General features: G+C 34.3%; 1 pseudogene; it reads right to left on the reverse strand.

Annotated features, from left to right (window-relative positions):
* Positions 1-24,563: 24,563 nt before the first annotated feature.
* LOC141493748 (zinc finger CCHC domain-containing protein 9 pseudogene) lies at positions 24,564-25,352 on the reverse strand (annotated as a pseudogene).
* Positions 25,353-26,473: the final 1,121 nt, after the last annotated feature.

Raw genomic sequence — 26,473 nt, forward strand, 5'->3', positions numbered from 1 at the left:
TACTTAGTTAATGGCTGAGAAACAAGAAATACTATTTTTATAACAATAAATCTTAGAGCTATGTATGCAAGTTATTTCATTATCTATTTAGATATTTATATTAATACTTGATAATCTAATATTATTATACAATAATTTAAACAAAAATCAAATATTATAAGGGAAATATTAAAATTATACAGGTAAACAGTGTAATGAAATGGAAAGATCACTAGCCAAGAAGTCAGACAACCTGGATTTTAGCACTGCTGCTTCAATTATTTGTGTGACCTTGGGTAAATGACTTAAGTTTTTTTTTTTTCCTTCCTCCTGAAGAAGAGGAGATTGGAATTCAAATTTGACCAGAGTCAGGAGGCACATGGAGTAAGGAAATGGAATGTCTTTTGTAAGAATAGCTTGAAGGCACATTATTGACAGGGGGTTGTGCATAATAAAACTAAAATGGTAGGAAGGGACTGGGTAGTGAAGATCTTTCACAGCCAAAAACAGAATTGTTTCTAGAAATAATAGGGAGTCACTGGCTTCTACTTAACTAGTTCCATGACCTTGGGTAGAAAACTACTTCTCATTTGGAAAATGAAGAATTTGGTTGGAAGACACCTGATTTCTCTTGGAATCACTACTTAGTAGATACTACAGTGTTCTGAAAGATAAAAGACATGATTTTGAAAAAAATGTGAATGAAAAACATTACTTTTAAAGGGAAGCAAACCTACCTAGAAATTTGTTGAGTTAGTACACATCAATCAATTCCAGGGTGTGGACTCCCTTTTCAATCCCACTTTTCCACTCATTTACTCCCCATCATACACACCAAGAAAATGAACTATACCCTTATCTTTAACCACTTCCCACCTCCTGGTCTTTTTCCTGGCCATGCTCTCTGCTTGGAATGTCATTCCTCATCATATGACCAAACTCAGCTCATGTCATTTCTTACATTGGGGCTGCCCTGATCTCCCCAGTATCTATGGAGTCATGGAGACCTGATTTCAAGCCCAAATTTATAATCTTACTAGATGTGTGATTTTAGGCAAATCACTTAATGTGTTTTGTCTCAATTTCCTTATTTGTAAACTGAGCTACAGAATGAAATGGCAAATTATTCTAGTATCTTTTGCCAAGAAACCCCAAATGGGGTAAACAAAGAATTGGATACAAGGAAAACAAGTAAAAAACAACATAAACACAAACATATACATGTACACTTACATACACATACAAAACAATAGACCTACATATTTGTTTGTGTGTTTGTATATGTGTGCATACATATATATATATGTATATACATATATATACATATATATATAAAACATAGCTTATAGATTGTCAACTAACAATCAATTATTATCTTTTTTGTATCAGACACTATGTTAATCACTAGAGATATGAAGACAAAGCTAGTATTAGAATCTAGGATTGAACATAGGTTCATTTTTCTTCCACAACCTCTAGCTTCGGTTACCATGCATAGTAGCAGCAATTAATGACTAAAAAGTTTTCAATTCAATTCAGTCTTTAAACCAGTAAATTGCATTTTATTCCAATAAATTTTCTTGAGAAATAACCTTTTATCCAATAATTACTGAATTTTTATGATCAGTTTTCCTACTACAAAACATGGATGTCAGTAAGCTCCATTTAGGCTGAGAATCTAGGATGATTACTCTAATTTACCTTACCTTAAAAAGAGCTCTAGACTTTGTCCTGTCTTCTTGAAAGCAGCATACTCATGAAAAACAACTCTTGCTTTCCATCCTAGGCTTAGTTGGTGTCATATGTACATTTTTCCACATTTCTCTTCACTGAAATGTAGATTTTCCTGTTAATCCTCTTGAAAACATAAGTGTCTTCTAGCTAAACTGATGATAGGAATGGAGTTTTTGCTAGGGTTTTCACTAATGGTTAAAATTCCTCACAGGTGTAAAGATGTATAATTTTGGAGCAGGTAGGAACTTTGAACCTCCTCCTGGAATACATATCAACAAGTCCTTTTTAAAAGGAAGCTGTCAGTAACACATAGGACCAGAATGTAACTGGGCACTGGGATAGATTAGAAATCTTCTGAAGTTTGGTTTTTATTTTTTTTTTCCTTACTTGGGTTCTGAAATCTGACTCTGAGAATATTTACTCATAGGGATGACTGATGCTTATGAGCTGTTTTGCCTTAGGAGTATAAAAGGAACAGTAGATGATATATTGAACTAAGAGATCTGGGTTTGAGTTCCAGAAAAAACTTTATTACTTTGTTGTTTCTTTATCTGTCAAATGAATGATTTGGATTCAATTTCTAACTAACCACTCCTAACTAACAGAAAAAAAGGAAATTAGATATAGTGTTCCAGCCTTGCATTTTGAAAAGACTTTAATTTTCATCTTAATCTAAACTCATCATTTTGCAGCTGAGAAAACTAGCCCCAGAAAAGTCGCATAGCTAATTACTGATAGAGCTACAGGGATGTGAGGTGTGATGAGGCTCGGCCTCACCTGCTGACCCCTCACCATACTTCCCTGGTATACTTTAATCTAGACAATTTGGCTCCTCAATATAATATTCTTTTTACAGTACTCCTATAAGATACAAAACATGGAATACTGAAAATTAGACTCATTGGTATTTTCTTTCCTTTTGAAATACTTTTTCGTATTATTTATTTTCCTTGTCTGATCAAACATATGTGTTCCTTAAGGGTTTTCACACTGCACGTGTAAACAAAAAGCATTTATATTTGAAGGGCATTGTAAAGTTTGCAAAACTGAGTAAACTGGGAAAGAATGAATGTAAAATAAACCATTTAACTACATTTATTTCTAATGAACAATCCAAAGTTTGCACATTTAGGTTACATTACTGGAAATATTTGTATAAATTAAAGTGTAATTGATGAACACATGCAATGTTTATTGTATTTTTGCCCTGGTGAACCACACATTTAGCAAGTGTTAGAGATTGCAGAATTCAGGCATATTGAGAATTATCTGTTAATGGTATGCTACTTATCAGCTTTCATGATAAAGTACTAGAGCTCTAACTATAAAATGTAATTTTTCATAGAAATAGAAAAGCCATGAATATTATTTCTAAATTAAAATGTATCTTTTAAGATTTATGTTTGGTGTGTATACCAAAATGACATCACTATGTTTGAGACATATTACAGTATGTCCAACTGTGGCTGATTAGACTAATATGAGCATGGAAAGCTCTACCACAAGTCAGGCACAAGTATTCCATGTGTATACCTGGAGTAGATTTGCACCTCACATTTCCTGTGAGCTGCTTCAGTTCTGCCTTGCTTATAGAGCACAGCCTCCTCACTGATGAGGGTATGCCATGCTGGGTGGTCCTGTGCCAGTGTCTCCCACGTTGCACAATCTATTTTAAAATTCTTAAGACCTTCAGAATGAAAAACATTACTTCTTCTGATCCCCTTGTAAATGTTTGCTCTATGTGAGTTAACACACACATGCATACACATATATACAGACATACACATACATCTGTTTATATCTGTATATATCCTACTGTTTAAAAAATTTCAAAATGGCTTTGAATGTGTGAAGATGCAAATGATTGCATTGTCTTTGTGCTTTTCTCTTGCTTCCAGAGAATGCTAGAAAGGTTTTAGTTTTCCCAAAAGCTCCACATGTCTACTGATAGTAGTGCAGAGTGCTGGTGATGCATCTACTCTAATAAAAAAAAAAAAAACTACATAGTATGCTGACCCTGCTCATGCCAAGAATATATTAAGAAAATCTCCTTGTAGAAATAAAGGGGGAAAGAGCTTTTCCCTGCAGCCCTTGAAGCATTAGTCTTTTAAGTCAGGTCTGGCTCAGTTCTGGGTAAGGAAAAGATCAGTTCTACTTCCTGAAGCCTATTCAGAGTCAAGAGAAGAAGAGTTCCCTGATCCCAGGGAGCATGATTATGGCCCTGCAAACCAGAGAGATCAGCAAGTGAAAAATTCTAAGAGGATGAAGTCCAAGGATCATAACTCATTCTTTCTTATTTCCATAGTAGAGTCCTATGTCTCTTATCCAGGGAATTAATGGCAAAATGCCCTGAGAAACTGCCATAATTATGACTCAAATGATTGTGAGATCTCATTGTGAAGGGAATTCCTTCCAATGATGTAGATCACAAACCATCCATACCTGCTCATTCTCTGTAATTTTTATCCATTTCTTCCAATAAGTTTGCCTCAGGTTGGTGGCAACACATGTAGGAAGATTGTCTCCTATTTTCTTAACATGATTAGGAGAACAAAAGAACACTCTCACTGTCTTCATCATACCTTGTCCTTACTACATGCCCCATCCATCACTTCTTCCTACTGTACATTTCCTTGAAGACCATTTTTTACTCCTGTTCTTCTTCAATAAGTATATATGTATATATATATATATATATATATATATATGTGTGTGTGTGTGTGCAGACTGCTCACATTCAGCCTCCTATTGTCCTTTCTGTAGTATTAATAGCTAATTTTCAGAAGACTCCCTATCTCAGTGCAATATGACTAAATTTGGTATTAAAAAGATTTGTTTCAATAGACAATGTTTGAGTTCATTAAAGGAGCTGGGCAATTTTCCAAAAGGCCTGCTCTCCTCCTATTCAACTACAAGTCGAACTCATCTGTCTGAGAGAGGGAGAGAAAGATAGAGACAGAGACTGTTTAGTTTATCTTCTGTGTGTGTGTGTGTGTGTGTGTGTGTGTGTGTGTGTGTGTGTGAGAGAGAGAGAGAGAGAGAGAGAGAGAGAGAGAGAGAGAGAAACAGAGAGAAACAGAGAGACAGAGACAGAGAGACAGAGGTGGAGACAGAGAGACAGAGGGGGGGAGAGAGAAAGACAGAGAAAGACAGAGACAGTTAATGCAAAGAAGACCTGAAAGAAGTCCAGTGAAGGACTTTGGAGGAAGGAAAGTAAAGTATAACAAGGTCTGAAACTAGGAAGAAGTCAGATAATGAAGAAACTTAACTGTCAAACAAACAGAGCAGTTTATATTAGAATCTTGAGATAATAGGCATCCACAGAAGTTCATTAAGCAGGTGTGTCTCATGGTCAGACTGAATAGTTGACTACTCTTTAGAAAAATTACCCTGGTAACTAAGTGAAGGATGGATTAAAGTCAATAAGGATTTGAAGCAGAGGTATCAGAAGGTCAGACATGAAATAATAAAGGCATAGACTAGGGTCATGATACTATAAGTCAGTATGTATATATCTATCTCTATATATAATCTCTATATCGATGTCGATATCTATATCTATATCTATATCTATATCTATCTATCTATCTATCTATCTATCTATATATATATATATATATATAGAGAGAGAGAGAGAGAGAGAGAGAGACAGAGGGGGGAAGTAAAAATAGAATTTGACTACAGAATGGATACATGGAATAAGTGAGAGGGAAGAGTTGAACATGATCCCAAGATTTTAGGCTTGAATGACTGAGAGAATGTTGGTACCCTCAACAGCAATAAGGAAATGGAAAAAAAAAGGGAGAATCTGAAGAAAAGATAATGAGTTCTGTTTTGCATATGTGGGGTTTGCTATGTCTAAAAGGAAACACCTGAGATAGAGCTATAAACATATGAGAGAGACTAGATCTAAATATATAGACCTAGGAATTATCTCTTTAGTGATATTAATTGAACCCCCAAAGAGTTGCTGAGATCACCAGTAATGATATAGACACATGAAAAGACAAGAGGGTCCAAGACAGAACATTGAAAGACATCCATGGTTAGTTAGTTCTATAAAATAGAAACAACAAAAGAGACCCAGGAGAATTCAGAAAAGGAGAAGAACCAAGAGAAAGCTGTGTCATGAAAACATTGAGTAAATTAAGGAAACAGGAAGTTAAAGGATCTGAAGTATCAGTGTGAGGTATCAACTGAAGTATCACTGCATTTCCTTATGATGCAGCTAAGAGATGAGATGGAAAAAAAGTCTATGAACCAAACATTGAAGAAGAGAGGTAAATGACTAGGGGTCTCTAGTAGACAGGACCTTGAATGATAAATTTGGATAGCATGAACCTCAAATGAAGAGAGGTTATTTACTGAAGGCATGCTATGAAGGATGCCCTGTATTTATTTGTAGTTGATATTCCTGAAAGCTCTTTTATTAATTTTTCTTATAACTCCTTTTTAGACAAGTTTCTCCTAGAATTTTAAGGAAGTATACAAAAACCTCTGAGGAAAGAACACAATCCAAAGCATTTACAACATAAAAAGTAAATTTATATATTATACTATACCCAAAGAGCAATAAATACAATTGTTATAATGTATAGATACAGTGGTATAGATTAGACAATTACTTGCAATTGTTAACAATTTTCTTGTCCTCCATTTGAGGCTGGCAACAAGTGTTTTTAACTTTTTTAAGAAGATACCTTTTCATGCTATCTCACTCAAATCTTTTTTCCCAAGTTGAACTTTTCTCTTTAAAGAGAAAAATTAGAGAAAGAAGGGTTAATTTAGATGTTTGTTTCCAGTAAATATTTTATGTTAGTGAAGTGATTGGCAATTTGCTAGTTGAGAGAAAGTAACTTTCTTTGGTGGTTCCTTCATGGAGAATGGGAATTTAACACAGTCAGATTGGGAAAAGTATGGAAAGATCTGAATACAACCTGACTATTTCATTGGATAAGCAAGAAGGATGGTCTTTAGAGGAAGACTTCGTCAATTGAGTTATGGGGAAGAATCTCAGGATACAAGGGCCTCTGTAAAACAGTAACTAAGAAATAATTTGGGAGGCCTCCCAGAGAATCGCTGAGATTTATGAGAAAGAACCACTGTGGAAGCAGAGGACTAGGAAGAAGTAAAGAGTAATGACTCATCCCAGAGTATAACCTTTAGAGGAGAAAGCACTCACCCTTGGGTAATGGCATAAAAAAAAAAACACTACAGTGAAATGCTGAGGAAACTTTCTCAGAGGAGATATCCTGAACCCTTTCTGTCACATCTTCACCACTCCCACATCCCAACCTATAAGGTATTCACTAGCCTCTTGTTGCACATAGTTTTCTCCTAAATTCTCTATCAGGTTTTTGAATTTTCAGAGAGCTGATTCCAGAAAACTGAGAATATAGGAGGATCTTTAAATATCAATAATACAGGTAGAATTCCCCAAATTTAACTTCAGCAAACCTTTTCAAGATAATTTAATATAATTCCTATTCTGACCTGTTTCAGCAGTACTATTTTAGTACCAGGGTACTTTCCCTGATATGTGACATTTTATTTCCCATGTCTATACCTGTTGCAATAGTCGTTTGTGTCTTGAATGCAATCCTTCCTTACTTCTATTTTCCTTCAAAGTTCACTTTAGATGTTTCTCCCCATTTATTAATGTCCCCTCCCCCACCACGAATCTATGCAGACCTCAACCTCTCAGGGTCCCAGATAACTTTCTGACTATATATGTTATAGAGAAGGTTCTTCATCTGAGTAACTTCTATAAAAGAGAAATTGCAAGTCCCATTTTACTCTCTAATCCTGATACTCACATATTCATGTACAGGTTGTATTCCCTCAACTAGGGTCTAATATCTAAAGGATTGATATTATTGTTCTTGTTGTTGCTGTTGCTTTGTTTGTCTTTGTATCCTTACTGACTAGCACAGAGCCTTCACATAGTAGGCACTCAATAAATAATTATCTTGAGGTGAAGACATACAAGAAAAAAGAACATGGTTAAATAATTAAGTGGATAAGGGTCACTAATAAATAGTATTCTGATCTCTTTGGTTTAACAAGCATAAGGTAGAGAGGGAATATTCCTTCCCTCTTTTGGACACTTGATCCAGAAAAAAAAAACATGTTTTTCCAAGGACAGATTCCTCAATCCCTCTGATTGTTAACATATCCAGTATCTATAATTACATTAGTAAATTAAATACTCACATACATTATACACATCTCAATGAACTATTTCTTTGCCTAGATTTTCTTGTCTTCATCATATATCCTAATTCAGTAAGAATTTATTAAGTATCTAGTAGATAGGAAGAATGTTTTCTTAGCACTGCAGTGGGGATATTCATAGGTTTTTTTTAAGCTTTGAAGTTTCTTTTGTATTGGGAGGGGAAAATGCAAGACTTTTTAATAGGGTCCAGGAAGAAGGAGGATCCATGGAGTTCACTAAGACCTCAATGTCTATAAGACTGGAGAAAAGTGAAATTAGTAAAATCATGTACTGAATACAAATCCAACAGGGCTGCTGTTAAAAAACAGTTATGTTAATCTGTAATGTTGAAATATTAAATGAATATGAATAGATAGTATACATACATAATGTGGATAGTATACATATACTTTTTTAGCTATAGATCATAAAACATTTTCTTTCAGGCTTTTTCAGTGGAAAAGCAAAAGCGAGGAGAAAGAGAATGAAAAACAATAAATGAACTGCTACTTACATGCTAATATGTATCCAAGATTAATACAAGGCCCAGTCTAGCTTGCAAATATGAATAAATCTGTTTTGAACTGCTTAAGAATAATATTGCATTGAGTTTCAAAATATTTTAAAATATATGTAGTGGAGAAAGGATATGGTCCCTTTAAACCACAGGGAATTTGTGCTGACTAGTAAAGAAATAAATTGCGTGTTAATTTGGAATTATCTGATGAGAGAGAAAATACTGAAATACTGAGTGAGATTGTAGGGCTGACTATGGAGGAGTTTATTAGGTAGGAAAAAACCATCAGGTTTGAGTGAGATTGTAGGGCTGACTATGGAGGAGTTTATTAGGTAGGAAAAAACCATTAGGTTTGAGTAGTTTTCTGGTCGTGGGGTTTTTGGTTTTTTTTTTTTTTGAGGCGGTATTTTTGTTGTTGTTACTAAGTCCCGCTATAGATCAGTAAATCACATTGTGATGCTTTTGTTGTTGTTAATTTCCTTTTCTTTTAATAGGAGGGTTGCAGTTATAAAAGGCACGGGTATGAATTGGTGCAACCATTATGGAGAGCATTATGGAACTATACCCAAACAGCAATAAAACCTTGATCCAGAAATACGATATATAGAAGAAATCAAATCATAAAAAATGGGGAAAGTCCCACATGTTACAAGATATTCATAGCAGCTCTTTGTTGCAGTAGTAAAAGTTTGGAAATTTAGGGGACACTTATCAATTGGGGAATGGTTAAGCAAGTTATGTTATATGAATGTTATGGACTACTATAAGAAAACAGGAATGATTGGACTCTAGAGACACAGAGAAAGAATTACAAAACCTGATGTTGATCAAAAGGAGCAGAGACAAGAGAACAAAATGCACATTAACAACAACATTGTGACGTGATCAGTCTTGATGGATGGAGCTCCTCCCAGCAGTTCAGAGCCAGGACAACCCTGAAATACATGTTATGGATAATATCATCCACATCCACAGGAAGGAAAACAAAAGAAACAAAAAAAAAATCAAAAATACCTAGAAGAATCTGAATGAACATTACATTAACTTTTTAAAAATTTCTCTTACGTTTTTCTTTCCTATCTCATTTTTTCCTTCCTTTTTTCTCCTAATCCCAATTCATCATGCAGAAAATGACTAATCTATAAACATGTTAACCACAAATGTATATACACAATGTTCACTAAATTATTTGTATTGAAGGGGGAGGGGTGGGATAGGAGAATGGAAGGAAATTATGTAATATAAATATGCATATGCATGTGAATTCATGTTGAAAAACTTTCATCACATGTAATTGGAAAAATAAAATAATGAATCAATTGGGAAAAAAGACACAAGAATCATTCTGAGTTAAATGCTTTAAAAAAAAGCACCTTAATGACTTATAAGGTGGTTGTTTAGTTATTTCCCTAGACAGGCAAAGTAAATAGAAATTTTTATTCATGGGCTTAAATATAAAAATCCCTAAAATTCAATACTTTTTAGTGTACTATGTACAAGATAAAAACTTTCTTTTTAAAAAAGATTTTATTGATGTATTTTTCATATAACTAATTTTTTCCCAAGATCCTTCTCTTTCTCTATCACAGAGTCATCACAAATAACTAATAATAAATAATATGCTTTACTGGCTTAAAACTGTTGGTTTTAAGCAATGAAGCTCATTTTTTAATAAAAAATTTTAAAGCTATTTAAATTTAAAGTCATATAAATCTTTTAACATACCCTGCATTTTTAAAAACAAGAAAGAAAAAGATAAAAGACAAAAAAAAATCATCAGTACATCAAAAAAGAGCCTGAAAATGCCATTGTACATGTTTGCTTTTTATAAATTTACAATATTCACTTTCTGTTTATATTAATGACACCATGTATGTGCTTTTTCTTGTCTCTGCTTACCTCACTGTACAGAAATTTGTATGTCATTCATTGTATCTATTTTCTTTACAATATAGTGATTTCATACTACTGATGTATAAGTTATTAAGTCATTTCCCAAATGAAGGGCTTCTACCTTGTTTCTAATTCTTTGCTATCACACACATACACTCACAAATGCAACTATAATTTGATTAATGAGGATTTTTTCATCAATGACCACCTTGAGCTATAAACATACTAATAGAATTCTGGATCAAAGAACATAAATATTTTAGTTATTTTACTTGTATAATCCATATTATTTTTCAAAATAGTGGTACTAATTCATGGCTCCATCAACAATACAATGGCGTATGTTTATACAATTGCTCAAGCATTGAATAGTTCCAAGTTTTATAATCTTAGACAACTGTATGATATATGCTCCTTGATTCCTAAAAAAGATAGTTGATAGCCCTATAGTAAAAATTGAGGCAAAATTTTTTTGAATTATAACAATTTGTTTTGCTTGACTATGCATTTTTGTTACATAAAAATACTATAAACCATCATGAGAGCAACTGCTCCAAGTTGCCATTAATAATAATTAGCAATTCATCCCACATTCAGCAATTTGACAAATGTGATTTTTTAAAATATAGGAAGTCAATGATGAAGATCTTGAGGCAAAAATAGATATACTCTTTCTTTGTCAGAGAAACTGTGAACTGTTGTAACTATTCTAAAAAGTAATTTGAAAATATCTCAAGAAAATATTTAAATTGTCTGAAACCCTTAACCCAGAAATTCTACTTATAGGGGTATATCTCTTAACTTTCTCTGAGTTCCTCTTGCAGTCACCTGATATCAAAGGACATGGTTAAGGCCAGCTCCCCACAAATCTGTGACTAGGGAAATCTGAAAAGACCCTAAAAGGTCAAAGATAAACAGATGGACCCTGTCTATAAACATGAAAATATTTAGAGAAGTGCTTCTTGTCACAACAAAGAAAGCCAAATAGTCGCGTGGAACAATATCGAAGTTACTTAATTTAGAAATGACTAAATGATTTATTATACATAAAACGATGAAATATTTCTGAGTTGAAAGAAATTATAAACATGAGATATACAAAGTAGCAAAGGTATCAGATATATAAACTGACACAAAGTGAAATTGGTAGTATCATAAAACATGAACAAATCACTAGTAGCCTCAAGCCGAGCCTGAGCATTTTTCTTGAAGTACAGTCCTGGAATACCATATGCTACCAATATGCAAAGAGATTTGTTACCTTGTTGTCTGAGACACTAATAAGTATCAATCTTGGATACTCATCTGAGCAGTTTGGTAGTTGGAAAGGACAGAGTAGACTTTTGGATGGTTCTTTGCAGATTTCCCTAGTCACAGTTATGTGGGGAGCTGGCCTTAACCATGTCCTTTGATACCAGGTGATTGCAAGAGAAACTCAGAGAAAGCTCAGAGATATGCCCCTTTACCACTTCCATCAACCTGATCCCAAATCATTTTCTCTTTCATTAAATTTGAACATTTTTATCTTTTCTAAAAGTGAAAAATCAATTTATTCTAGTGTAAGATATGAATTTAATAACCTTCCCCATCCTCAACCCACTGAGTTGCTTCTGTTTTTTTTAAAAACATATTATATATGCATTAGAAATCAATCCCTGATTGACTGAAAGACCATTGATCTGGGATTTCATTGTTTGTAGAGGCAAGGAACTTTGGATAAAGAACACTGCATAAGATTGTTCCAATATGTTGCTTAATTTTATTGAACTATTTTTCTTTTCTTTTTTATTCTTAATTTTAAAGGATGGGTTTCTGAGGGGGTGAGTAGGAATGCATTTGGAATTATGAATTGTCTAAAAACCACAAAATTAAGAACATTTATTTTTAAAAATACTACATTCCAAACTAACTTCCTTTTTCTTTGTCTTCAGCACAACTTAAACTATGTTGAGACTTTTTTTGGCATCCTTTGTACAGAAAAATATGGGATTTAACCAGTTATTCAACCACTTTTGATCCATCCAATTTTATCACATTCATCTCAAATAGATAACTTCCCTCGAATTCCAACACTTTTGATAGGAAAATTTCCCTCTTTTTAAAGTAGCATAAATACTACAGTATTTAATATAATAATACCTTGTTATCTCTGTGATCTCTTTCTTATCTTCTGTGATTTCATTAATATGTTGGAAATTCATTAAATAGGGGAAGTCAATTTACTGAATGCCTTCAACTGAACTAATAGGATGAAATTTAAAAGAAATAAATAAATATGATGTCCGACATTTTAAGTTGAAAAAACTTTACAAGTACAAAATTGATGGTAGATAACTAGAAAAATATTTGCATGGGAAAGGATCTGAAGATATATCATGAATTCAAAGTTCAATATTAGATAAAATTTGTAAATCTTATCTTAAGATTTAATTTAATTTAATCTTATCTTAAGATTTAATAAAGAAAAAAATAAGAGATTGTATCTCTCACATCTTCTGCTTTAGTCAGGTCACAATTGGCAAAATATAATCAATTCTGGCTGCTGTGCTTCAAGAACATGTTAGTGACAATTCAAAAAAATCCTGAAAAAGGTGATAAAATCGAGACTGAGATGAAAATCAGTTGAACAAATTAGGGATAATTAGCTTGCAAAAGAGAAGTCTTTTAGGGAATAAATAATTATCTCCAAGTATTTGAAGAACTGTTTTGAGTGTCTAAGAGGAGCTAAAATTTCTGTAGTGTATATATATCCAGAAGAAAGATCTAAGAGAAGTTTTAGAAGTTGCTGAGAGGATAGATCTTTAAAATTTCCAACAACTTTAGATTCTCTGATTCCAAGAAATGATTTTTACAAGCACACAAAAGTTTAATGATAGAACCAAGATCAAAACTGTAATTCCCAGTGTTCCAATAGGAAAAACTATATCATTCTACCTTCTATTTTAGTAATTATACTCTCATAGATATTGCTTACTATTTATTCTTCCTTTTGTGTAATTTTAGGATAAAACTCGCTATGAAAAATGTTGAAATATATTAATAACCACTTATTAATGACTTAATTTGATGCTGTCCAAGAATTATGTTTTAATTGTTCAGAGGAAGATTAGGGGAGGGCATAATATCTATTACCTGCTAGTACACAATTCAAATACCAGTATGATGGAATAAGTAGTAGCCCCTGAGTCATTACCCTGGTTCTTCCTCTTAACAGGATGTATGACCTTGGGCAAACTTATCTTCTGTGTGTTCCAGTTTCATCAACAGTAAAATAAGAAAGGAGGACTGAATTTATTCTAAGCTATCATATTCATCTGACTTGTTAATAATCATTTAATGAATGAAAAGTATCCCTCAGAAGATTTTAACAAGAAGTAGATGGGAAGTAGAATTTCAAAAAGTAGTTTAGGACTTGATAAAAAAAAAAAGGATATGAAATAGCAATGATAAATTTCTCACATTGTGGTTGTGAAATTATTTTGATTATAACAAAGCTTTTATGATGTAGGTATTGCAAGTATCGTAACACTTCAGGAAATTAAGGCTTTGATACAGTAAATGACTTGTCTAAAGTTATACTGTCAAGCTAAGTAATAAGTACAGGCCTTTGGACTCCAAGTACAACTAATATGACTGTCTTTTGCAGATTTTAGTTCAAAGAAATCTCCTTCCATACATATCAACTATTTATAGACATCAGTAACTAATTACAGAATTTGGGAGTGAATGCACAAGGAAAAGGAGGAGATATGATTTGGTGGAATGCATAGGTCTTTGTTTAGGCACTTTTTTTCAGCTATTCAGGAGGGAAAAATAATAGAAAAGGTTTGCTTGGTTTCTTTTTTGATATTAAAACAAAGCAGATGGAGAAGGGCAATTGTGTCCCAGAGCTAAAGAGGCAAACCACTGGAAAGGATTTTATTGGTTTATTTATTTTAAATGCAGAGTTTTATCAAGTCTAAAAATTCTGTTGTTTTCTGTAAGCAGACCCTAAAATTCTGATTCCAAAGGAATTGAAATGAGTTTGCACCTTAGAGATATTATGGGAAAATAAGAATTAAGTTAGAATAAAATATTGATACTGAGCCAGGTCCTTAGAAATAGTATGATCTATACCTCTCATTTTAGGAATAAAAACAGGTTACAAAATGATAAATTATTGTCCATAACCACAAAGCTCGTTATTGGAAGCACTTGTATAATCACCTGAATCTGCTTACACCTAACCATGTTCTTTTGAGAAACATTATATGTCCTCTGTCAAGTAGAAATTACAATTATTTAAATACAGTGAGTAGAGAACATATTCCTTGCACATATCTATTTCTCATGTTTTCTATATATTATAGACATACATGCATTTATCAGGTAAATGGAAGAAGCTATTCATATGTTTAGCTATCTTTTTTACCTTATACAATTATAATTGAATTTTATTTACTATTGGTTATTTCAGAAAGAGAGAATGGGACAGTATACTGAAAACTGAGAAACAAATAAGAAACTAATTCATTATAACAAATATATTCAAGGAATGACTGATTACTGACATGTAAATCATTTGAGAATCAGTTGAGAATCATTGACTGATTAGAACAGAAGACACTGTGTTTAATTATGACAGATAAAACACAACCTCTTTACAAATATTCTGTTAAGAAAAAAAAATGGATTGAAGTAAAGTAACTCTAACACCTACATATTTAAGAGATGTGTGTCTGATATAAATGATCTCAGTAATCAAATGAAAAAGATCTCAGACCTTGGACCTGGCAACATAAATGTGATGACTTTGATAAATTAAAAAAACAAAACAATTAAAAAATGGTAGCCAAGGATGTCACTTTACATCTTCCTTTCTTCTTGATCTGAATACTATGGGAAAAGATGCCTCTCCCAGAATCAGCTGATCATCATAACTCCACATCTTGTGGTTTATCTCAACCTTGAATACTCAAGACCCTCCAACTTCCTCAGCTTCTTCTCCTCCTTGACTGAAGGACTGAAGGATTGAACATTATATTCTAATCAAATGATTCTTTTATTAGAGGTTCCTGTATCTCATTCCACTTTCTATCTGCAGTTTTTCAAAGTTTGAACTCCAAAGAACAAGATGGAGCAATGCCAAGTATCCTCTGGTGTCCTTCTTACCCACTTTCAGTTTCCTTCTGTGTGTTGTCTTCCCTCATTACTTTACAAAGTCCTTAAATGAAGTGACTGTCTTCCTTTTTCTTTTGTTTATACCCAGCATTTAGTAGTGTCTGACACATGCAAGGCACTTTATAAATATTTAATGAAGTAAAGTGAATTAAATTTAGAATATAAGTTCATTATAAGTGTTAGAGGAGAATGATGGTAGATTATTAGATCACTTTACCATGGAAAAAAAAAAGATTGAAAGTCTAGATAAACAAGTCCTGTCAAAACCTTTACCCAACTAAATCATATCATACTCAAAAGTATTTATACATGTAGCTAAAAAAACCCAACATATTGGAATAAATTGGAGCAGTTGTGACAATGTTTTATTTTGTTATTTATCTTTGATTTCATCACTGATAAAACTGTAAATCTACATTTTTGTATTCTACCACTTCAGTACTTAATAAGTTTAAGCACAACTATAATAACAAAATAAATAAAAAGAAACAAAACAAAAACAATAAATAAGAAAAAATAATGTTAAAGGTGACACATTTTAAAAGGCATTCAAGGATTCAAGGATCACATTTCAAAGGAAAATTCCAAAAGAATTGAATATAAAAGAAAGGTATTGTTCGGGCATATGACTTCTTATATCCATAAAGCCTTTATGAGAATGGTCTAGGTACATATGAAATCTATGGAAAATGTCCTTGATGAAAATATGAACAGGAAAACTTCTAGAGACAGGGATTAACCAGGAAAAATACTCTTTCAAAAAGGATATGTTATCAACATGGAGAATATGTTGCATAAAGACCAGTGAAGGGGCAGCTATGTGGCACAGTAGATAGAGCACTGGCCTTGGAGTCAAGAGGACCTCAGTTCAAATCTCCTCTCAGACACAATAAATGATCTATCTGTGTAACCTTGGCCAAGTCACTCTTAACCCCATTGTCTTAAGTAATTAAAATTTTTTGAAAAGACTGGATAAAAGGTAGATTTCCTATAGACAATGAACTTCTCTACTCTCTTTTAAAGGGATATGCTAATTATGTTGATTACACTGCATTTCAGTGAGATCCATGATTAGATAACATAATTACCAGTGTTTAAAAGAAAGGTTAAAAGTTTAAAAAAAGGGAATAAGGATTCATATTTCCAGATTACAACATGTAGCATGATGGTAACCGATTACTTTATTAGTACATAATTATTTAACAGACCACCCAAATGGACAAAAAATTGGTCATAGAAATCAAAGGAAGGGGGAGAGCAGGTTAGATTTTTATGGTGCAGTGCTCTAAAATTACTCCCTACCACTTTTATCACCTCTTTTTATCACCATGAGTCTGAGAGTGATGCTTTATAACAGTCATAGAAATTAATGATCACAGAAAAATCATGATTTTATGTTGACCCAAAGATCAGTAGAAAAATGCTTTGAAGACTTATTTCTGATAATATAAGCACAATAAATAGTGTTAAAGGCATCATCATCGATGACATATGTAATAAACATAAAGGTGGTACTATCATATCATTACACTGTTCCACATGAAATATTAATTGATTCAGAGGAAGTCATATGGCATGTTGGATGGTTCCTCTTTGCAAGATTTTGGAAGGACAAACATGAAATGATATAGAAAAAGATGTTTGCTTTCTAATAAGAGAATTCTTATAACATTAAAAATCATTAGAAGTATACATATTTACATATAGACATACAAATTATTTCGACTAGATTATGTTTTCTCTATATCCTTAGTTATTCATAATTGGTAATTATTGTTATCTGTTGAGGCTGTGAGCCAAAATACAAGATATCAATTGTTGGCAACCATTGAAAGTTCAAATTTAATGCTCATAAGGAATTAAGCTTTTTAAGATTTACTTAAAACTTCTGCTTTCTGAAAGAATGGAAAATATCTAATTTGATAAAAATTGAGTCATCAACTTTGAATTCTAACATTTCTGTCCCAATGTAATAATGAGGAAATATTAATTACAAGAAAATAAATGTGGAAATGTGGATCCCAAATAAATGAAAATGAAAGATGCTAAAGGTAACATAATATTCAGTGATAACCAAAGATCAGTTTTTAAAGAATTGTGGAGAAAAAGTTGCCTGTAAAATTAAAATGCAATATTTGTATAGGTTTGAAGATTAAATCTTTGTATAATAAAATATGTTTTTTTCAATTTTCATTAGAAAAAGATGTCAGAGAAACTATGCCCAAGTATTTTCAAATTGTTCTATTTTACAAACATGCATATGTATTCAATCCAGAAACCACTCTATTTGGTCTTAATACTATCCAGCATGATGGCACAATGGATAGAGTGCCAGCCCTGAAATCAGAAGGACCTGAATTCAATTTCAGCATTTGATACTTATCAGCTATATGACCTTTGCCAAGTCACTTAACCCTTATTAACTCACATCCAGACCATCTCCATTCTTCCTGATTCATATTCAGGCTACTGAACTCAGATGGTTCTGGAGAAGAAAGTCAGGCTGATGAATTATCCAATTCATAGGATTGGCACCCCCTCCCTGATGTCATAGTCTTCAAAAACAAAGGACAAACATCATCATAAGGCTACAATATTACAGTAAAGCTCTCCTCATTTTAGACATGAGATCTTGTAAATCTTTTAAAATTTCCTAGTTTGTCAAGAGGCTTCTAGCAAAGTTAATATTCTCTTTCACCTGATAGACAGCTACATAGAAGTCAATGGTTCCTTGATTTATAATTGGTACAGAGTCCAAAATACAATTTTGGATTTATTGTTATTTATTGGTTAAAGATCATTTATTATGAAGCAAACTATTTTTGTCATACATTTTAAAGCACAAAAGAGTCTTGAATATTTAAGCAAATAAAAAGGAGACTTTGCAAGAATAATTTAATAAGAAAATCAAAATGATGAAAGCTAAGAAACTAGGAGTTATAAACCTAAATTCTAGTCCTTGACTTGCTTTGGACTGTTTTACAATAAGCAAGTCACCTAGCATCCTAGAATATTTATAACAAGAAGGGATCCTAGAGACCCAACTATTCCCCCCACCTAGTTTATTGTAAATTCTTTGAAGATGGGTATTAGTTTTGTATTCAAATATACAACTCCTATCCCACTGTCTTGAATAAAATAGGTGCTCGATAAAATTTTACTGAATTGAATTACAGCACAATATTCTCATATTGCAGATGAAAAATAAATGAGGTGTAAAGAAATTATCACTAGGTCATGCAGCTAGTTGGTAGCAGAATCAAGATGGCAAGAAGATATAGGTTTTAATTTCACCTTTTTCAATAAATATTCACATGACTGTCAAAGTCACTTCAATTTTGTAGGTTCATTTACTCATTTTCAAAAATCAAAGGAAATATTAGGTAAACTCCCAGGTCATTTCCAGCTCTAAAATATTAAGATTTTTCTAGAACCTAGGACTTAGGGTACTCTTCTTTGTTACTTCATGCTGTCTTCCTTAGTTTCTCTGTGCCTCACTTTTCTCACACAGAAAAGTTCTATATCAGCACATTTACTATTTGCCACCTAGAGGTATTCTGAAAATAAAAGGAATAAAAATGTACAATTTTACAAATGCAAAACTGTCATAAAAATTCAAGATTGAATCTATGCCTGGTGATGTCAGCAGTATATTCAAATCCACATCTGATCCTCAACAGTTGCATGACCCCAGGCAACTTATTTCACCTTTATATGTCTCAAACAATTCTGTCTCTTAAGTCCTCAAAGTCACAGATAGGTTATGGTCTGCTAAAAGGAGTTTTCCATTCCAGATTCTTCCAATATTCATTCTTCTTCTTCTTCTTAAGCAGACAAATCTACCTCAGTGTCAAGCTGTATAAACTGAAGAGCATCTACCTTCCTTAACAGCAAATCTTGGAGTTCAATGTGTATATAAGGGTGGGGTGGGAAAGAGGGTAGGGAAATACTGAAAACTTCATAAAGGATGATGATTCTCAATTTAGTAACAGTTATTAGTAACATGAAATCACACCTTTTGTATATTTCACATTAACCCTTTACATAGCATCATTGTGTAGAAATATGTATAGTTTTTTTTTTAATATTAACAAAACGTTATTTGTGCCTGTTTGATATTTTCTGAGGGCTTCCTGTGGCTTCATGGGCCTAATCAGATGTAAATTGCCCCCCATTGTTTAGTGTAACTTCATTGATAAATGCAAATTCACCAAGATAAGAGCTACCTCACCTTCCCACCCCATCCTCCCTCCAGCTTCCAGCCCATTACCTTGACTGCTGCCACAAAGAGGGGGAGGGATTTCCCCCTTTGTCCAAACTCTGACCAAGAAGTGGGCAAGACAATAAAAGTCTGGCCTAAACTACCTCAGGATGGACTCACTACAGTCTCAGCCCAGCCTGGTCTTCTGGTTGCTTTCCTTTCACTCCTTCCCTCAGGTATATCACCTAAACTTTTGTTATTCACCCTGCCCTCAAACTGCTTACTGTCTCTCCAGAAAAAAAAAAAAAAAAGTTTTGATCTTTGAATTTAGCAGGCTTATGAAATAAATGTCTTGAGCTATTTCTACTCTAGGGCTAGTTGTGAATTCCTTCAATATAAACAGCTCTCAATCTTTATTGGCTGCACCAATTTCTCCAGCAAAAATTGCATTTATTCATTAACAAATAATATAACTTTAGTTGTAATGAAATAGACATTTACAGAATCAGATTGTTTACTGCAGATTGTTCAACTCTAAGAAATGTAATTTCCATCTCAGTTGTCTCCAGGGTTTCAAGAACTGCTTTTGAAATTTAAATAGCACCAACTTGTCTTCTTTAATGATGAAGTGGGAAAATAAATAGCAATGAGCAGTAAATAAAATAGCATCTACCAAATGTCTTAAAGAGTAAAAATTTAATTGCATCTGTGTTGTTTATTGGCACAAGGATTGTCACCTCTTTGAAAGTTGACCTTAAGTGTAGTAGGTTTTGTGAGATTTCTTTTGTACTACACTGCCAGGTGTCATATACATCTTTCTTTTTGACCTCTTTCTGGCAAATTATTTTGGAGAGAGGAATAAATAATGCCCTTGTACATTGATTTATGTGAACCCAAGAGAAATAGTTCTATGAACATATTACAGGAAAACTCCAGGCCCTAGTCACTGGATCAAAGGTGGCTGTATCTTATTATTTGTCATCCAAGCCAAACCAAGGAGTGATGACAGAAAGGTCCACTTCTTAATGTCATCACGTTCAATGGAGTTTAATGTGCTTTCATTGCTGTGGATGTGTTTTCAAATATCACTCACAATTGTCTGTCAAAAGACAACCAATTGCTTATTCCAGATCCAGGACTCGAAAGCAGAATGAAACATGTGAGGATGAGCAGCTTCAAAATTAAGGTCTGGGCAGTTTTAGTCAAGAAACCCTGAAACTGATGTCCAGTCAAGATGGTGGAAAGAATACAGGCACTGTGTTAAGTGCTCCTCTTTCCCCTCAAAAACAACATGAAAGGAACCTCTTAACAGAAATTAATTCCACAAAACTCAGAAAGAGAAGCTAGGAGAAGAACATCTACCAAGAAGGTCTGTCTCAGTGGACTGTGAGTAAACTGGGAGATGGGAGAAGGGGGTCAGCTAGGGGACAGGAGCTGGGGGAACCCAGAGTGCCATCCTTAGTCTTAAAGATTTTGGTGAGTGGCCAATGCAAGATTCAACTTTAGCTGCAGAGTCTTTGGCTGAGGGAGAAGAGCTAGGGGAGGGTGAGTTCCCACACAGAGTTTCAGAGCATGCCTAGAGAACAACCAGCTGGGCTGGGGACCTGAGCTCCATAATTTCATTGGAGCCCTTTGCCCAGAGCAAACAATAAGCACCCCCCCCCCCCCCCCAACCACCACCACCACCACCACCACCACTCCCTCAGGGCAACAGAGTTCACTCAAAGTAAAGGGATTAACTCAGCACATTATTTGGTCAGCTCAGACCTTGCTGCTGAGGGTCCCAAACACTCCAGAGAAAGCAAACAGCACTGCCTACTGGCCAGCACTTGGAACTACTAAGCCAAGTGAACAAAGTCTCTAGGATGTTCAAAAGCAAACCTCTGAGAGCCAGGCCCCCCCCCCCCCCATTCCCAACATAAGATCTGAGATATATGAAGAAATGCCAGGGAAAAGAGGAGAAAAAATATATTCTAACCCAGAGAGATTTAGCACTTCTGAGGGGAATATGAGTTGATCTCCAGACCAGAAAGACTTGTTTGAAGAAGTCAGGTAGGAATTTAAAAATCAATTGGCAAAATTGGGAAAAGAAACTCAAGAGAATATTAACACCTTCCAAAAAGAAAACAAATCCTTGGAAAATACAATTGGACAAATACAAAATGAGACTAACTCTCTCAGATCTTCAATTGGACAAATGCAAAAAGAAAATGATTCTCTCAATACTACACTGAAGTAAATGGAAAACTCCATCAGAAATAGGATGGATCAATTGCAAAAGGAGTTGCAAAAGATTAAATGAAGAAAATTCTTCTCTAAAAAAAGGAATGGAATTGGTGGAAATTAATGACTTCAGGAGACAGCAAGATTCTATTAAACAAAACCAGAAGATGAAAAAAACAAAAGAATATGTAAAATACCTCATCAGCGAAACCACTGACCTTGAGAACATATCAAGAAGGGACAAACTGAGCATTATAGGCCTTCCTGAAAACATTGAAGAATAAAAGCCTGGACTTAATATCACAGGTTTTAGTGATGAAAAATTGCCTTGATATCATGGATCCAGAGGGCAAAATAGTTATTGAAAGAATATATCTAACCCCTCCAGAAAGAGATCCTAAAATGAAAACACCAAGGAATGCTCTGGTCAAATTCAAGAACTATCAGAGAAAAGAAAAAATCCTGCAAACAGCCAGAAAGAAAAAAAAAATTAAATATCAAGGAGCTGCAGTAAGGATTATACAGGACCTGTCCACATCAACTTTAAGATATCGAAGGGCCTGGAATAAAGTATTCCAAAGAGCAATGGAGCTTGGAATGCAACCAAGAATCCACTATCCAGCAAAACTGAGCCTTCTCTTCCTGGGAAAAAGATGGACATTTAATGAAATGGGACACTTCCAATATTTCCTGATGAAAAGATCAGAGCTAAATAGAAAATTTGTAAATCAAACAGGAGGCACAAGAGACATATGAAAAGGTAAAAAAAAAGGGGATAAAGAAAAAAACTGCTATCCAATAAGATGAAACTAGATAGAAAGCCACTTGAGAGAAAGAGTCTCATAAATATTGAGAATTGTAACTCTATTCGAGAAAATATACTTAGCCAGAATTGATGGACACTCATGAATTTTCTTTGACTCAAATAGGATGTTTTAAAAACAATGCCTCTGCCTCCTTTAAAAAGAGGGACAGTAAGGAGATAGAATGATGGAGGAGACTGAATGGAGTAAAACCCCTTACATGAAGAGGTCAAAGACCTATTGTAATAGAGGGGGAGAAGGGAGGAGATGAGAACCACATGAAACTCCATCTCATCAGACTTGGCTTAAAGTTAACTTAGACACACAATTATGTTAAGAAACTTACCTTACCTTTAAAGCATTAAAAGGCAAAAAGGGGTGGGGGTACATGGAGGGGCTGAAAAAGGGGAACTAACAGAAGGAAGGGAAGAAGGGGAAAGGGTTGATATAGAAGGACAAACAAACTGAACTTGGCAATATTCAGAAGCAAATGGAAATGGATAAAAGGAAAAAGAGGAAAAATACAAACAGAAGGAAGATTGTATGGAGGGCAATAAAGAGTTAGCAATTATAACTTTGAGTTTGAATGGGTTGGACTATTCCTTAAAACATAAGTGAATAGCAGAGTGGATTAAAAACCAGAATCCGGGTGGCTAGGTGGCTCAGTGGACAGAGCACTGGCCCTGAATTCAGGAGTGCCCGAGTTCAAATCCAGCCTCAGATACTTAATAATTACGTAGCTGTGTGGCCTTGGGCAAGCCACTAACCCCATTGCCTTGCAAAAACTAACTAATTAACTAACTAACTAACTAACTAACTAACTAACTAAACAAATAAATAAATAAATAAATGAATAAATAAATAAATAAATAAATGAACAAGCAAATAAATAAATAAATAAATGAAAAATCAAAACCAGAATCCTACAATATGCTCCTCACAAGAAACTCATTTGAAACAGAGAGATACATATAGAGTAAAGTAGAGAGGTTGGAGCAAAATATATTTTGCTTCAGTTGAAGTGAAAAAATCAGGAATAGCAATCTCTATCTCAGATGAAGCAGCTGAAAAGACAGATAGTGTTAAAAGAGATAAGAAAGGAAAATAAATCTTCCTAAAAGTACCATAGACAATAAAGCAATTTCAATACTAAATATGTATGCACCCAATGGTATACCATCCAAATTGTTAGAGAAGTTTAAAGAGCTAAAGGAAGACATAGGGAGGAACACTCTACTAGTGGAAGACCTTACCCTCCTTCTCTCAGATTTAGATAATTTTTTTTTTTACCAAGACAGGTAAAGTCATTTTTTTTAAATATACAAAAGCAAAATAAATTTTAAGGCTAGAAAATTCAAGCTCTTAAAATACCACTGTATTCAAATAAATTACTTAGATAAATGTAACTTTAATAAAAATATATAAATCTCACCTCCATATACAGGTCTTGTTTCTGGATTGTTTAAATAATTTTATTTTTTAAGAAAACATTTATCATTTGATATTATTTAAGTTTTGCAGATACTACTTTGTTAAGAATTAGGTTTCCCCCAGGACTCCCAATTTAAGCTTCAAATGGTTGTTTTTGAGTGTTTTATGCTGGTGGTATTCCTCTTCAGTGCTCAAAACATCAGAAAAGAATTTGACAATTTTACAATTTACAACATGACTTGTTATTTTTGCAAGGCAATGGGGTTAAGTGACTTGCCCAAGGCCACACAGCTAAGTAATTATTAAATGTCTGAGGCTGGATTAAGGCCGGTACTCTATCCACTGTCCCACCTAGACATCCCTAGACTGTGTTTAAACTATAACATCAAAGGTGTTATCTTTCTACTGTTAAAAGTTAACAACCTTGGCTACTAATTTTTTGGGTTTTTGTGGTTTGGGAGCCTCCAAAATTTCTTCATAATCTGCACTCATCCCCTCAATCCAACGACCAACTGTGCCCTTGTTATCTGAATTCTGATTTTCAGGACAATCTTTCTTAAAATGTTCCACAGAACCACAAAGTCTACAACCACTACCTTCAGCATAAAGTCCTTTAGGATTATCAGGACAGGATCTAGACAGATGTCCCATCTCTCCACAAATGAAACATTTTTAAAAAAAGGAAATTCTCCCATAGCTGGGTCTACTTTGGCTTTGCATTAGGTTATTTCATGTTCAGTGGAACCACAGCGGTAACGGATTCCAGTGCCCATATCTTGACTCTCAAGGACAGCAGGGCAATCTGCAACTTCATGGCCTGGTTTTCTGCAATAATAACAGACCTGTGCATTTTTCTTTATTTTTTGTCTTTTCAACCTCCTTCCTTCTTGGCGACTATCTTTTTTGAGAGCTGTTGTTATTTCTTCTCTTATTTCCAGGCTATTTCCCATCACATTCCCATTCTGTCTTAGATATTCCATGAATCCATTTACATCTTGATTGGTATAAGATTTTTTTTTCTTGTTTTTTTGATTGGGGTGGATCATTCTTAAGGGAGAGCCCACTGGAATGAAAATGCTTATCCTTTTGTAGATTTTGGGTTCCTCTCTCCATAGAGCCCTTCTTCATGTCTTCCCATGATGTTGCTTTCAAAGATTTCTTATTATGTGTTGTGTTGGTTTGTGCCCACCTGGTCATGGTTTCAACCAAAGTACCATATAGAGTCTGATATTTGTGCTTTTGTGTTTGACACTAGGAGTCCTGGCGTGAAAAGCTTTATGAATTAGGTAGGTTTTCTTTTCTTGTGTTTGTCTTTTGCAAGGCAAGGGGGTTGGGGGGCTTGCCCAAGGCCATTATGAAGGGTCTGCTGCCAGACTTGAACCCAGGCAGGTTTCCAGGAGGCGGGTGGCAGGGGCCTGTCTGGCCATCTCCTGCGACATCTTCCTTCGCACATTACCCGCTCTCACGCCGCAGCGCCAGCCCCGGACCGCGACGGGCCCCTTCCATGCCACCCGTGCCTGTCTGCCGCCACGCGGGGGGAGTGCTGTCTGTGGCGGAGGCGCAGCGCCCGAGGAGCTCGGCCTTGTCCCCATCTTATGGGGAGGGCAGCCGCCCAGGGCAAGGAAGGGAGGAGGGGCCTCCGGAGGCGCTGAGGAGCGGATGGACTTACCCTCCTGCCCACGGGCCCGGGAGATTTAGATAAATCTAACCATAAAATAAACTAGAAGGAAATTAAGAAGGTAGACTGTTAGGAAAACCAAGGCATGATAGACCTATGGAGGAAAATGAATGGGGATAGAAAGGAAAATTTTTTTTTTCCTAGAGTACATGGCACTTACACAAAAATTGACATGTACTAAGGCATAAAAACCTAATGATCAATTACAGAAAAGCAGAAATAGTGAATACATCTTTCTCAGATCAGAAAGTAATAAAAATCATATGCCATATTGGGCCAGGGAGATATAGACCCAGAACTATTTGGAAACTAAATTACCTCATTTTAAAGAATGAGTGGATCAAGCAACAAATTATAGAAAGAATTGATTATTTTATCCTAGATTATGACAATAATGAAACAATATACCAAAACCTATGGGACTTACTCAAGGGGGCTATCAGGGGATATCTTACATCTTTGAATGTTACATATATAGATTAGAGAAAGAAGAAATCATTGAACTAAATATGCAACTAAAAAAAGTTGAGAAAGAACAAATTAAAAATCCCCAACTAAATACTAAATAAGAAATTCTAAAAATTAAATGAAAAACTAATAAGACTATCAAACTAATAAATAAAACCAAGAGCTGGTTTTA

This window comes from Macrotis lagotis, chromosome 7 (genome assembly GCF_037893015.1).
Source record: "Macrotis lagotis isolate mMagLag1 chromosome 7, bilby.v1.9.chrom.fasta, whole genome shotgun sequence".
Classification (NCBI taxonomy): domain Eukaryota; kingdom Metazoa; phylum Chordata; class Mammalia; order Peramelemorphia; family Peramelidae; genus Macrotis; species Macrotis lagotis.